General features: G+C 36.6%; 1 protein-coding gene and 1 pseudogene across 1 annotated transcript in view; one reads left to right on the top strand and one right to left on the bottom strand.

Annotated features, from left to right (window-relative positions):
• LOC116468196 (olfactory receptor 9Q1) overlaps positions 1-14,243 on the bottom strand; it is a 149,059-nt gene that overhangs the window by 66,247 nt on the left and 68,569 nt on the right. The window lies entirely within an intron of this gene.
• Positions 1,692-2,659, top strand: LOC116467859 (olfactory receptor 9I1-like; annotated as a pseudogene).

Below are 14,243 nucleotides of genomic sequence, written 5' to 3'. Positions count from 1 at the left end.
AGAATAATCACGGTAAAAGCAGTGCTCTGGAGGAAAGATGCATAAGCTCCTACTCTTAAGGTCCTGAGCGTCTCCTTAAATTCAGTACTCTAGGACTCCCTTCCATTCTCAGTTTCCATTAGACCCACCTCCATTAGGCTAGAGGAGGTGGGAGCAATAGGTGAAACCAGGGTTTGTCCTTGCCCATGCTAACACTAATCAGTAGATTTTATATGCATCAATTTCTACATATTAGTGGAGTTGTTAATTATTAGGAATTTGGCGAATCTGGTATTCTTGCCAAGTCTGGAATACCAGAACTTAGGGTTTGCCTCATGAGCCATGAAATCCCTAGGATCAAAATCAACAGGCAACCCTGAAGGATTCTGTGGAAGTTCTGTGGCTGGTAGGACCCCATATTTCACAAATAAGTCCCTAAACCTGATTCCGACCAGCCTCCCAGTGAGTCTTGCAATTGCTGATGGAGGAGCCTCCACCCACTCTCCAGGGACTTCATCCTGGAGATCACGGTCCAGAACAATCAGTAGCTGACAAAGGAACTTCCACTACCAGAAAGGTAAGAATCAATCTGATTTCTATAGAAAACTGATTCTACCAAACACTATGTACCCTTTTCATGAACTACCTCTAGAGTACAGAGGTAACAATTAAAGTAGAAGGCGTACTGTCAAGAAGGACCAGTGTAGGACAGCAAAACAAGCAACGTCTTGCTATTATGACACAATGGTTTAAATCTTGGCTTCAGCACTTGCAATTTATTCTTTGACAAGTCACTTTAACTTCCTGAACCTCAGATAATACATTTCAAGAGTGAAACTCATAACAGCTATTCCAGGATTATTGGGAGGAATCACTAAATTAAAGCGGAAATGTCTAACACAGAATAAGGGCTCCGTAAACCTAATGGTTTCACAGAATCACTGTCTTTCATGGTCCCTCAAGGAAAGAAACTCAAGGCAGGTGATGACATGGTTCGTAACGGAGCAAAAATAGATTCATGAAAGTACTCACAAGGAATTGTTGGGATAACTGGGAATGTTTGACTTGGAGAAGAAGAAACTATATAAAAGTGGGCATTACCACTATTTGTCTTAGAAGAGAGTTGGTTTTACCCAACACACAGAGCCAAGCATAATACTAATGTGTAGAAGGTATAGAAAGAGCAATCTAGCTTTCTCAACAAGCAGAATTTTCCAAAGGTAGAGTGGACAGAAAGCCTCCATCGCATAAAGAGCTCTGCCTCTGACAACCCTGGAGGCACCATTCACATGACATCTGTATGAATGGCCCTGCCTGGAGTCACGCAGCCACAGCCTAAGAAGCCACATAGAGGCAGCCCTGGTGCACACCTGAGTTGGATAACATTCGGGGGGATTATTCTAGCACAGAGGGACCCCATATTGATCCCTTCCAGTCTTGATAGTCTAACATTCTCTGGTCTTAAAGAAAACATCCCAGACAATAAGCAAGTGAATTTGAAGAAAAACTGCACCAAGGTCCAATTTCAGGTGGGATGCAAAGACAGATCAAAGCTCTCCATAGTAACTGCCAGTTGTGGATTCTTAAGATGGTAAATTCTTTTTTTCTCTCTGAGCAGAGGCTGGGACATTTACTTAACATCTGACACTGAACTTTAGTTCTGGAATCTCAATTTCATTCTCTTCCTCAGGTCAACCAGCTATATTGAGCCTATGGCCAAAAGAAATCTCAGCACTGTGACAGAGTTCATCCTTGTAGTCTTCACAGATCACCCTGAACTGGCAGTTCCACTCTTCCTAGTGTCTCTCAGCTTCTATCTTGTCACTTTTCTGGGGAATGGGGGGATGATTATTCTAATCCAAGTGGATGACCAACTCCACACCCTCATGTACTCCTTCCTGAGCCACCTTACCTTCCTGGATGCCTGCTATGACTCAGTAATCACTCCTCAGATTCTGGCCACACTGGCCACAGACAAGACAGTTATCTCCTATGGCCGCTGTGCTGCGCGGTTCTTTTTCATCACCATCTGTGCAGGCACGGAGTGTTACCTGCTGTCAGTGATGGCCTATGACAGCTTTGTTGCCATTAGCAATCCACTGCGCTATAACATGACCTGACTCCAGGTGCCTGCAGGGTCTTTTTGGCCAGTGCCTACATCTGTGGGGTGTCAAGAGCCATTCTGCATACCACGTGCACCTTCATCCTCTCCTTCTGTGGTGACAATCAGATCAACTTCTTCTTCTGTGAACTCCCACCCCTGCTGAAGCTTGCCTGCAGCAACATGACACAAACTGAGATTGTCATTCTCTTTTTTGCAAAATGCGTGTTCCTAGCCAATGTCATGATTATCCTGATCTCCTACATGCTCATTATCAGAGCCATTTTGAGGGTGAAGTTGGCAGGTGGGTGAGCCAAGACCTTCTCTACCTGTACCTCCCACCTCACCACTGTTGTCCTCTTCTTTGGGACACTTGCCTTCATGTACCAGAGAAGTAACTCTGACAAATCCTCAGAGGAAGACAGGATAGTGTCTGTCTTTTACACTGTAATCATCCCTATGTTGAACCCCTTAATCTACAGTCTGAGGAACAAAGATATAAAAGCTGCATTCAGAAAAGTCATTAGTAAATTTCAATTTCCAACGAATGTAGCTTTTGATGAGGGTCCTTCATCGTGACCCATCTTTTCTCCAAGTCTTCATATTCTGATGGGCATCAACACCAGATGGTGCTTTCCCTCAACAATGTACAGTAGATAGCTTTCTTCAATGCCTGTAAGTGGGCAGGAACTACCTGTCCTGTAGAGGAAAATGCAAGTTTCATGATGTTTGTTTGAATGACTTCCTCTACCTCCATTTTTCTTTCCCCCCCCCTCTCTCTTTAGCCCTCCCAAACTTTCTGGGTTCTAGGGCTACTCTCTGGCATCACAGAGATAAAAAGTAGCATAGTCATAAGTGAACTCATTACCATATCCAAGCTCCCACTCTCCAACTCAGCCATGCTTGGGCTTCTCAGTTGCCCTTACTTATTCTTTTGTTACTGTGCTTATTGATACTGACTTTACTCTTTGTAGAAAATTATAGCTATAAATTGTACTAATTGGAGAATAAGGGTTTTTTGTGGTATGGATAACCTGCCAACTCACTATAAAGTGAATGAAAAGAACCTATGAACCCAGTGAAATTTCTAATCAGAAAAAATTAGAATAGATCGGGAAACGGTGCTTTCTTTTGGCTACTCTAATGTCTTCCTAAATGGTTTCTAATATCCGCAGGACTATAATATCTTCTTCTTAAGTGACAATTCTCTAGATTCTGAATCTCCGATTTCTTTATTTTTTCTCCTCCTAAATACAGTGCCTGCCTCATAACAACTACTGCTCTCAGGCTTGTTCCCAGGGTCTGCAAAGTCAACAATGATAGACCTGTAGCAAGTAGTCTCAATTGATACTACTTTCTCAAGTAAAAATAGCCTCTATGATTATAGAAGTAAGTAATTATTGTCCACATCAGATGGTGAACTCCTTGAGGATAGGGTCATAATGCTTCATTTAATACTCTCTTATATATTGCTGCTTCTGGTACACTGAAAACTATTATACATTTATGAAAGAAATTAAAGAAGAGACAAATAAATAGAAAGACATCCCACGTCCAAGTGTAAACTAGTTCAACCATTGTGGAAGACAGTGTGGCGATTCCACAAGGATCTAGAACTAGAAATACCATTTGATCCAGGCATCCCATTACTGGGTATATACCCAAAGGATTACAAATCATGCTACTATAAAGACACATGCACATGTATGTTTATTGCGGCACTATTCACAATAACAAAGACTTGGAACCAACCCAAATGTCCATTAATGATAGAATGGATTAAGAAAATGTGGCATGTGTACACCATGGAATACTATGCAGCCATAAAAAACGATGAGTTAATGTCCTTTGTGGGGACATGGATGAAGCTGGAAACCATCATTCTCAGCAAACTATCACAAGGACAGAAAATCAAACACTGCATATTCTCACTCACAGGTGGCAATTGAACAATGACAACACTTGGACACAGGAAGGGGAACATCACACACCGGGGCCTGTCGTGGGGTGGGGGGATGGGGGAGGGATAGCATTAGGAGAAATACCTAATGTAAATGATGAGTTAATGAGTGCAGCACATCAACATGGTACATGTATACATGTACAACAGACCTGCACGTTCTGCACATGTACCCTAGGACTTAAAGTATAATTTAAAAAAATAAGAAAGACATCCCACATTCATTAGTTGGAAAACTTAATATTACTAAAATATTCATTTTATCCAAAGCAATCTACAAATCCAATGCTATTCCCATCAAAATCCCAATGGCATTTCTTAGAGAAATAGAAATTTTATATGGAACAATAAAATACCTAGAATAGCTAAGGCAATCTTGATAAAGAAGAATAAGCTAGAGGCATCGCATTTTCTGATTTCAAAATACAGTAATTCAAACAGTACGGTATGACATAAAAATAGACTATACATCAATGGAACAGAATAGGCAGCTCAGAAATAAACTCACACATATATGGCCAACTGATCTTTGACGAAGGTGCCAAGGATACACAATGGGGGAAAAGACAGTCTCTTCAAAAACTGGTGTTAAGAAAACTGCATGTCCCTATGCAAAAGAATGACATTGGACCCTATCTTATGCACACACAAAAATTAACTCTAAATAGATTAAAAATTAAATGTAAGACCTGAAACTGTAAAACTCCTAAAAAAAAAAGGAGAAAAGCTTCATGACATTGGTCTTGCCAATAATTTCATAGATAATGACACCAAAAACACAAACAAAAAAATCCAAAATTGACGAGTGGAACTACATCAAACCAAATATCTTCAGCACAGCAAAGGAAACAATCATCAGAGTGAAAAAGCTACCCAAAGAATGGGAAAAAATATTTGCAAGCCATCTGTTTAATAAGAAGTTAATTGCTAAAATATATATGGAACTCCGGCAACTCAACTGTAATAAAATAAATAATACAATTTAAAAATGAACAAGGGAACTGAATATATATCTCTACAAAGAAGACCTACAAACAGCCAACAGGTATATTAAAAGGTACTCAGCATCACTAAATCATAAGGGAAATGCAAATCAAAACTACAATGAGATATCACTTCACACCTGTTTTGAAGACTATTATAAAAAAAAAGACAGCAAATGTTGGTGAGAATGTACAAAAATTGGAACCCTCGGATGTGTTCCAGTGTCCAAGGGGGTGGAACATGTTTGTGGGAATGTTAAATGGTACAGCCACTATGGCAAGCAGTAGAGAGTTTCCTCAAAAAATTAAAAATAGAATTATCAAATGATCCAGCAGTCCTACTCCTGGACATATATCCAAAAGAGTTTAAATTAGGATCTCAAAGAAAGATCTGCACTCCCACATTCATTGCATCATTACTCACAATAGCCTAGATATGGAAACAATCCAAGCATCCATCAACAGAATGGGTAAACCAAACGTGATATAGACAAAAAACAGCATATTAGCCTTAAACTGGAAATTTTACCATTTGCTACAAGATGATGAACCTGGAAGACACATGCTTAGTCAAATAAGTCACAGACGGAAAATACTGTATCCGCTTTTATGAGGGATCTAAAATATTTAAACTTATAGAAGCAGAAAATACAATGGTGGTTGCCAAGGCATGAAGGGAAGGGGAAATGGATATGAAGTTACACTTTAAAAAGACGAATAAGTCCCAGAGATCTACTGCACAACCTAGAGCGTATAGTTAACAATAAGGTTTTGTAAACTTAAAAGTTTATTGAGAGGGTAGATCTCATGTAATTGTTCTTCCCACAAAAAAAGGAAAAGGGACAAAAGGAAACTTTTGAAGGTGGCGAATATTTTTGTTATTTTAATTTTGGTCATGGTTTTATATGTAAGCATATGACCAAACTTATCACATTTTATATATTAAATATGTACAGTTTTTGGTATATCAATTATACGTCAATAAAGGTATAAATTAATTGCTGCTTCAGAATAAATCTTACAGAGCATTGTCATCATTTCATTTGCATGTCATGGCAACTCAAATGGTTGAGTAATAAAGTATTATTAGTGTCTATCTTACCTTCTCTACACAATTTCTTAAAGATAATATCTGGTTAACCAGGCGTGTAGATGCAGAAATGCATAGAATTTATAATAAAAGTGGACTTGTATCCTCTCTGCTATTTAATAACTCTGTAAATTACAAAAAAAAAAACTACCTTCTCAGAACGTCGGTTTCCTCAAACCAAAAAAGAATATTTCCTACTTGAAAGAATTGTTATAAAAATTAAAGATGATGAAAATTAATTTGTAAGTTTGGATTAGTCAGAATTGGTTAGGTTTTCTGTAGCAACAATTGACTCCAAAAAAATATGTTATTTATTGTTCACAATGTTTGACTCAAGCAAATTGACAGGGGGCTCTGCTTCATGTAGCCATTCAGGCACCCAGGATTAAAGAAGCTCCACCATTTTAATAGCTGTACTGTCTGGAACATGCAAACTCCTCAATCACCAGAGCAGAGGAGAAAAGACCACAAATTCACCCATAAACATTTACTGCTTCAGTGCATTGGTTAAAACTAGTCACATAGTCCTGCCTCACTAAAAGGAGCCCATTAAAGATAAAAGAAAAATGTTACATTGGCTAAGCAATACTGACTCTCCTAGGGATTTTCTGTGGTTACAATTATTAACATTCCAAAAAATCATGAATAATCAGATTACTTTTTTATTGTTCATTTTATTTCCTACAAATCACTCCTCCCAGATTTGGGGAAATTATTATGTTTTGCCTGTATAAAAGCTTATTTTGTATAGGCAAAATATACTTATTTTTGGATACCTCAGATGGTACTAGAGAAGATTTGGGAAAAAGCAATTTTAAGGGTAGGGAATAAAGACTTCTGTTTTGGGTATGTTTTACATTAAAAAAAAAAAAACTACCAGCCAACTGAGAATTGGCCTTTCTCTGTCTCTTATCCTTCTTCCTCTTTATCCATGGGCTTCTTTCTTTTCTTTCTTCAGTCCTTCAGTTCATATGGCAGGTCATGGCCTTGTACAAAATACAAGTTTCATATATTTTAGTTTTACTCAGTATATATTTTTTCATATTTTTGGCTTCAGAAAGTAAAATGTTTTAGGCTACATTGTATTTCACTAATAATATTCCCAGAGAAGGATTCTGATTAATTGAGTTTGGTTTAGATGCCACTGCATGTTTGAATGAAATCTGGCCTAATAGAAAAGAATATTTTGTACAAAATGACTACTCCGAAAGTATCCATGCTACTGGTTCATTACATGCACATGCACACCCTTGATCTGATAACCAGTCCAGTGAGCCCACCCCCAGCAAAGCCACACCTCTGCTACTACAAACTCCCAAAGTCTAACCCACTGAGACACTCACAAACACTACTAATATGGATTACAGCTGAAGAAGCTGCTAAAACTCACTGCTGTGCTTACCCAGAATCAAAGCCAATGCACCCTGCCCAATTGACATCCTAAGTCTCAACTATGGTAATAATTCTTTCCTTATGAAAACTACTCCAGTAAATTGAAAGAGGTGACTGTTCCACCAGATGCACTGATAATGTAGCAGCATGAGAAACATTAAAAAGTAAAAAACAAAAAACAAAACACGACACTTCTAAAGGAACACAATAATTTTCCCTTAGCAGATCTCAAAAAATGAAATTTATGAAATGCCAAAAAACCAAAATATTAATCATCATGAAATTCAGTGAGATACAAGAAAATATAGATATATAATTCAACAAAATCAGGACAATAATTCATGATCTGAGTGAAAAATTTAACAAAGAGATAGATGTCATAAAAAATAATGACAAAGAAATCTTGGATGCTGATATGATTTGCCTATGTCTCCACCCAAATCTCATCTTAAACTGTAATTCCCATAATCCCCACATGTTGTGGGAGGGACCCAGTAGGGGATAATTGAATCATGGGGGTGGTTACCTCCATACTATTCTCCTGATGGTGAATGAATTATCATGAGATCAGATGGTTTTATAAGGGGTTTCCCCCTCTTCACTCAGCACTTCTCCTTGCTGCCACCATGTGAAGCAGGACATGTTTGCTTCCCTTTCTGCCATGATTGTAAGTTTCCTGAGGCCTCCCCAGCCCTGTGGAACTGTGAGTCAATTAAACCTCTTTCCTTTATAAATTATCCAGTCTCAGGTATGCCCTTGTAGCAACGTGAGAATGGACTAATAGAGATGCAAAGAATTCAGTGAATGAGATCAAATCAAATAAACAAGTGAGAGCTTCAACAACAGATTAGATCAAGCAGAAGAAAGAATTTATGAACTTGTGAAGAAAACTCACAGGGCTTATGGGACACCACTAAGTGAACAAATATACATGCTATGGAGGCTAAAGAAGAAGAAGAGATGGGGAAAAGTATAGAAAACTTATTTAATGAAATAATAGCTGAAAATTTCCAAAGTCTTGAGAGAGAGATGAACATCTAGATCCAGGAAGTTTAAAAGTCCCTAAATAGATTCAACCCAAAAGATCTTCTCTGGAGCATATTTTAGTCAAACTTTAAAAAGTCAAATAGAATTCTGAAAACAAGGAAGAGAATATGTCAAGTCACATATAAGGGAATCCCCATTACACTGACAGAAGATTTCTCAGCAGAAACCTTGCAGGCCAAGAGACAATAGAATGATATACTCAAAATGCTGAAAGAAAAAAAGAACCTGCCACCCAAGAATACTATACCCAGAAAAGCTTTTCTTCAGAAATGATAGAGAAATAAAATATTTTCAAGAAAGGAAAGACTGAGGAAATTCATCAACACCAGGCTGGCCTCACAAGAGATACTTAAGGAGTCCTACATCTGGAAGTGAAAGGACAGTAACTACCATCATGAAAACACATGAAAGTATAAAACTCACAGAAAGAGCAGAAAGAGAAAGGAATCAAACCTTATCAATACAGAAAAACACTAAACTGCAAAGATAAATGAGAGGAAAAAAGTTAAAAAGGGTATACAAAACAACCAGAAAACAATTGACAAAATGACAGAAGTCCTCACTTACCAATAATAACTTTGAATGTAAATGAATTAAATTATCTAATTAAAAAATATACACTAGCCAAATCGGACAAAAAAAAAAGACTTAACTATAGGCTATGGATCAAAGACTTAAATCTAAGATCCAAAACTGTAAAAATTCTGGAAGATGGCCGGGCGTGGTGGCTCACACCTGTAATCCCAGCACTTCGGGAGGCCAAGGCTGGAGGATCACCTGAGGTGGGGAGTTTGAGACCAGCCTGACCAACATGAAGACACCCCATTTGTACTAAAAATACAAAATTAGCCAGGTGTGGTGGTGCACGCCTGTAATCCCAGCTACTCAGGAGGCTGAGGCAGGAGAATCTCTTGAACCTGGGAGGTGGAGGTTGCGGTGAGCCAAGACTGTGCCATTGCATTCCAGCCTGGGCAACAAGAGTGAATCTCTGTTCCAAAAGAAAAAATATTTTTGGAAGATAACTTAGGAAACCTGTTCTGGACATTGACCTAGGCAAATAATTTATGACTAAGACCCCAAAACCAAATGCAACCAACACAAGAATAGATAAATGGGACCTAATTAAACTAAAATGTTCTATACAGCAAAAGAAATAATCATCAGAGTAAACAGACAACCCACAGAATGGGAGAAAATATTTACAAACTATGTATCCAACAAAGGACTAGTAACTAGAATCTACATGGAACTCAAATCAGTAAGAAGTAAAACTAAATAATCTCATCAAAAAGTGAGCAAACGACATGAATAGACATTTCTCAAAAGAAGATATACAAATAGCCAACAAACATATGAAAAAATGTTCATCACTAATCATTAGACAAATGCAAATTAAAACCACAATGAGATAACACCTTACCAGAGCCAGAATAGCCATTATTAAAAAGTCAAAAAACAATAAATGTTGGCATGGATGTGGCAAAAAGGGAATGCTTATACACTGCTGGTAAAAATGTAAATTAGTTCAACCTCTACGGAAAACAGTATAAAGATTTCTTAAGGAACAGAACAAGACCCTATCTCACATATATATAATATATATAATATATATATATAAAATATAAATATATGTATAGTCATTCTATCGTGTTATCAAAAACTAGAACTTAATTATTCTATCTAACTGTATTTTTGTACCCATTAACCAACCCATTTTTTCCTTCCAACCCCACTACACTTCTCAGGTTCTGATAACCACCACCATTCAACTCACTACCTCCATGATATCAATTTTTTAGCTCCCACATATGAGTGAGAACATGTGATAGTTATCTTTCTGTGCCTGGCTTATTTCACTTAACACGATGTTCTCCAGTTCCATCCATGCTGCTGCAAATGAAAAACTTTCATTCTTTTATATGGATGAACAACTATATAAAATTCCATTGTGTATATATGCCATGTTTTCTTCATCCATTCATCCATTGATGACCACCTAGAATTCTATACTCTGTAAAAATATAATTCAATAATGAATTCTAAATAGACATCTTCAGATAATTGAAGCTGAAAGAAATAGTTTCCAGTAGTCACAAACTATAAGAAATATTAAATATAAATATAAACATACAGAAAATAAATATAAATATAAAAGAAATAGTGCCAAATGAACACTTTTATCTATAGGAAGGGAAAAAAACACCATAAAGGGTAAACATGTGTGACATAAAATACTGCTTTTTCAAATTTTTAAGGAACTACTGACTGTGTAATTAAAATAACAATTTATGATAAAGTTTATAACACATACAAAAGCAACATATATGACAATTATAGCACAAAGGACAAAGGGAAAAAGTAAACAGAATTATACCATTGCAAGTTTTTAGATTGAACATGAAATGGTATAAAATTAACTCAAGGCAATCTATAATAAATTAAGGGTATGTGTTGCCATTTTTAGAGCAGCCACTATGGGATCAACAAAAAATAGCCATATATTGTCTAGAGAGTCTTCCATTGAGAGTTAGAGTCTACAATAAATGTGGCAAAGTGATGTTGTATGAGTTCTGAGCCAAGGTCTCAAGAAGACTTACAGCTTCTGCTCTCACTCTCTTGAAATGCTGCTCCAAAGGTTAGCATTCTTAAGGATGAGAGACTACCTGGCGTGGGAGAGCCAGCCAACCCAGCCCACCTAGCTTTGTAACCAGCCTACACTATGTGGAACAGAGACTAAGGCACCCCATCTAATGTGATTTACAAAATATTACGAGTCAATAAGTGCATGTCATTTTAAGTCACTAAATTTGGGAGTAGTTGACAGTCACCAAAAGCATGTATGTTGTAACTTAAGCACAGCTATTTTAAAAAATGATACAAATGCCGGGCGTGGTGGCTCACGCTTGTAATCCCAGCACTTTGGGAGGCCGAGGCAGGCGGATCACAAGGTCAGGTGATCGAGACCACGGTGAAACCCCGTCTCTACTAAAAATACAAAAAAATTAGCCAGGCGTGGTGGCGGGCGCCTGTAGTCCCAGCTACTGGGAGAGGCTGAGACTGGAGAATGGCGTGAACCCAGGAGGCGGAGCTTGCAGTGAGCCGAGATTGCGCCACTGCACTCCAGCCTGGAGGACAGAGCGAGACTCCGTCTCAAAAAAAAAAAAAAATGATACAAACAAGTATGGCTAAAAAGCCAAAAGACAAGCTAAAACAAAATAGTAAGGGAAAAATCATGATTGATTCAAAAGAAAGGAAAAGAGAAACAAGAAAACAAAGAGAAAATGTGACAAATAGGAAATTCCCAGATAAAAAACTTAAACTGGGTCACATCAGTAATTCCATTAGATGTAAATGGATAAAGCCGATCAACCAAAAAACAAGGATTGGCATACTATTAAAAATAAGAAGATCCGCCTATATGCTACTTGCAAGGGACACAGTTCAAGGAAAAGGACACAAATGGGTTGACAATAAAAGAACGGAAAATTATATGCCACACAAACACTAAGCATAAGAAAGCCAGGGTGCCTATATTAATGTTAGACAAAAGAGACTTTGGAACAAATAATATAACCAGAGATAAAGAAAAACATTTCATGATGACAAGATGATGAATTTATCAGATGGACCATAACAACCTTACATATCTGTGCACCCAATAACATAGCTTCAAAATACAATAACGTATAATGTACAGAAATAATGTTATATATTATATATATTATGTTATATATTATGTATGTTTTATATGTTATATATTTTATATTATATTATTTTATATATTATATATAATGTATAGAAATATATAATTTATAGAAAGAGTAGGCAAAAAATCATTTAGGATAAATAAGATTTGAGCAACCTCACCTATTGAGCAACCTCACCTAATTGATATATAGGAAATGCTACATCCCAAACCAGCAGACTTCAAATTCCATTCAAGTGTATGTAGAATATTCACCAAAATGGATCACATGTTGGTCAGGTTTAATAAATCACAAAGGATTGAAATCAAACCAGATATGTTATTTTACCACAATGGAATGAAACTAGTAATACAAGTAATTAATAACAAAAAGAAATTGAACAACACACTCCTAAATAACTCGTGCATGGATGAATAAACCATGCATAGGAATAGAGAAATACTTTAAAATGAACACCAGTGAAATAAACATGAAACTTAATGGGATGATTCTAAAGTAGTGTTTAGAATTCTAAATGACTATAGTAGGAAAGAAAAATCTAGAATCAATGATCCAAGCTTCCGACTCAAGAAGCTAGAAAAAGAAAATCAAATTAAATCCAAAGAAAATCAAATAAAAGAAGAAATAGGAATGAGAAGATATCAATAAAACAGAAAACAGATGAATGTCAATTATACCTCAACAAAGCTGCTAATACATTATTTATTTATTTATTTATTTATTTATTTATTTATTTATTTGTTTGTTTGTTTGTTTTAGATGGAGTCTCGCTCTGTCGCCCAGGCTGGAGTGCAGCAACGCGATTTTGGCTCACTGCAAACTCCGCCTCCTGGGTTCATGCCATTCTCCTGCCTCAGCCTAAAAATAGATTTTTAAAACTCCAACAAAGTTAATTTTTGTCCCTTGAAAAGATTAGTAAAAGTCATAATTACCAATAATGTAAATGAAAAAAGGCATTACTACAGATTCTATTGATATCATAAAATATGAGATATTGTAACTAGCATGACAAAAAATTTGACAACTCAAATGAAACAAATTCCATAATAAAGTTAACTTTCACAAACTAAAACAAGAAGAAATAGAATCTGAATAGTCACATATCTGTTAAAGAGTCATATATCCTGTTAAAGAAATTGAATCTATAATTAAGAACACTTCACTCCCACTCCATCCCCACGACGGGATAAAAAACCCCGGGTGCAGATGATTTCTCTCAAACATTTAAGGAAGAAATGCCAGTTCTATACATATTTCTTCAAAAAATAGAAGAGGAAAGAGCAATGTTCAACTTGTTTTTTTAGTTAGCTTTATTGAGATTTAATTGATATAAAGAGTTTTGCCACATATATACACAATTACCATAATCAACATAAAGGACATATCCATCACTCCAAAAAGTTTCTTCCTGCACCTTAGTAATCCATCTCTCTCCCATGCTCCATTTCCATACAAACACTTATCTGCTTTGTGTCATTATCGATCACTCTGCATTTTTTACAATTTTACACAAATTGAATCAAAAGCATTTACTCATCTTTGTTTGGCTTTATTCAGCATAATTCTCTTGGGATTTATCCATGTTGTTGCATGCATCATTAGTTGTTTTTGATTGCTGAATGGAATTTCCTTAAATGGATATACCAGAATTTGCTTATTCACTCACCTGTTGATGAACATTTAGATTGTTTTACATTTTTACCTGATACAAACATGGCTGCTATGAACATTCATGCAGAAGTCTTTGTGTGGATATATGATGCCATCTTATTTCTCTTGAGCAAATACCTAGCAGTGGAATACCTAGGGTTTTATGGTAGACAAATGTTTAAATGTTTAAGCAACTGCCAAACTATTTTCCAAAATGGTTTTACGTTTGACATTACAACAACAATAGAGAGTTACAGTTTCTTCGTATGGCTTCCAACACTTGGCATGGTCCGTATAAAATTGTATGACATTGGAAAGTATTTGCCAGTTTCTT

Source organism: Hylobates moloch, unplaced genomic scaffold (assembly GCF_009828535.3).
Source record: "Hylobates moloch isolate HMO894 unplaced genomic scaffold, HMol_V3 SCAFFOLD_5, whole genome shotgun sequence".
In the NCBI taxonomy this organism is placed as follows: domain Eukaryota; kingdom Metazoa; phylum Chordata; class Mammalia; order Primates; family Hylobatidae; genus Hylobates; species Hylobates moloch.
The sequence above is the reverse complement of the archived record's forward strand: the minus strand, read 5'-3'. Positions and strand labels throughout refer to the sequence as shown.